Here is a 1,839-nt window from a genome sequence, read left to right on the forward strand (position 1 = left end):
TGCATTGACATTTGATGGAAAGAAATTGGATAAGGGTTTATGTGGATTTTTCGATGCAGATTGGGCTGGAGATCCTAGCACAAGAAGGTCAGTATCTGGATACTGCTTCATATTCGGTGGTGCCACAGTAGCATGGTCTTCAAAGAAGCAACCCATGATAGCGCTATCAAGCACCAAGGCCAAATATATGGCCACCACGCATGCAGGGAAAGAGGCTACTTATCTGGATCACCTACTCCACAACTCTGACATATCCTCCCAAAAACCCATCACCATCTTTGTCAATAATCAATCAGCACTTGCCATTGCCAAAAATCCTATATTCCATGTGTGAACAAAACACATTGATGTCAGACACCATTGGATCTGCAAAAAAATCAAAACTGGTATCTTGAACCTGGAATATGTCCCTACTGTTGGAATTTGCACATGGTCTTTTAGGGAAACCTAAAAGTTGGACATACTGGGAATTGAACTCCAGTCTTCTGGATCACGAACTCAGTGTCCACTGCCATTACACCATATGCCCTGTTAGGCTGAGGTGGTTATTTCAACACACCCCCTTCACATTGGATTGACCATGTGATCCACATGTGACCCAAACCACCAGGGTTCCAACAACCTGTGAGCCATCACCCCCTGAATTCATATTCAGGCCAGACTTACTGCTAATCTCCTACATGTAATCATGTGGTCTGAAGCAGCCAGATTTGGGTCCTTAGTGCTCTGAGCCACCCCCTGAAACTTTTGTGAGAGAACTAGCAGACAATAAGCGCTCAGTTCATGAGAGTAGAACTAGATGTGATTAATGTACCTAGCGGACAATAAGTGCTAAGTAAAGTACATGATCTCTCAGTAACGAGTAGTCACATAAGAAAAGGTAGACCTCACCTCAGTTCATGAGAGTAGAACTGAGGGAAGCAAGAAAAGGTTGCATCCAGTGGCTTTTAAGCCTACAGCAACGTCGATCTACAAGAAAGACAAGAAAGGAATAAAGGAAAATCTCTGGCGGCTGCAGGTCCGTGCGCCCAAAATATGGGATGTCGATATTCCTTCCTAACTTCTAACAACTTTGTCAGGCCGGCTAATTTAATGCTTAACTTCATGTGCCCAGCTCATGTGGCAGCAACCAGATTTGGGTGTGCTCGGTGTATTCCACAGAATGTCCACCATGTTGGAATTTGCACATGGTCTTTTAGGGAAACCTAAAAGTTGGACATACTGGGAATCAAACTCCAGTCTTCTGGATCGCGAACTCAGCGTGCACTGCCATTACACCATATGCCCTGTTAGGCTGAGGTGGTTATTTCAACACCTACTGCCAATCAAGTGGCAGATATATTCACAAAGCCATTACCCGCATCAAAATTCAAGAAGCTCAGATCAAGTTTGGGATTGGGATGAGTCAACAAGCATTGAGTGGGCATGTTGGAGTTACCTGCACAGCAGAGTCACTTCCCCAGCCCACAATTACGTAACTTCTGATGCTGAAAACGTGTGAATATTTTCTCTGGTCATTCATTTATCTCGGTTATATCGGTTATTTCTTCTCTCCAGTACAACACTCATGCATGTCACTGTTCGAGTATGGCAGCGAGGCTAGGAGGGGAAGATGAATAAGACATAAGAATGATGATGAAGGGAGTTGTAAGATGAAAGCAGTGTGATGAGTAGACAAAGGAAAGCTCTTACACATCAAAGGGGCCAGGGATGCTATCTGCTTGAAAGTATTTATTTATGCTAAATTAATGCATGCACGCTGTGCAGGTTTGGCGAAGCAAGGTGAGCACTCTAGTTACAACGATGCATGACTCACTAACCAAACTCACATGATCTTAC

General features: G+C 44.0%; 2 non-coding genes across 2 annotated transcripts; both read right to left on the bottom strand.

The window, feature by feature from the left end:
* Window positions 1-455: 455 nt before the first annotated feature.
* Window positions 456-529, bottom strand: EI90DRAFT_t382. The gene has a single exon. It is a non-coding gene; the product is annotated as a tRNA-Thr (tRNA).
* A 684-nt stretch (window positions 530-1,213) lies between these two features.
* Window positions 1,214-1,287, bottom strand: EI90DRAFT_t381. The gene has a single exon. It is a non-coding gene; the product is annotated as a tRNA-Ala (tRNA).
* Window positions 1,288-1,839: the final 552 nt, after the last annotated feature.

This window comes from Cantharellus anzutake (genome assembly GCF_015039405.1).
Source record: "Cantharellus anzutake strain C23 chromosome Unknown EI90scaffold_475, whole genome shotgun sequence".
NCBI lineage: Eukaryota > Fungi > Basidiomycota > Agaricomycetes > Cantharellales > Hydnaceae > Cantharellus > Cantharellus anzutake.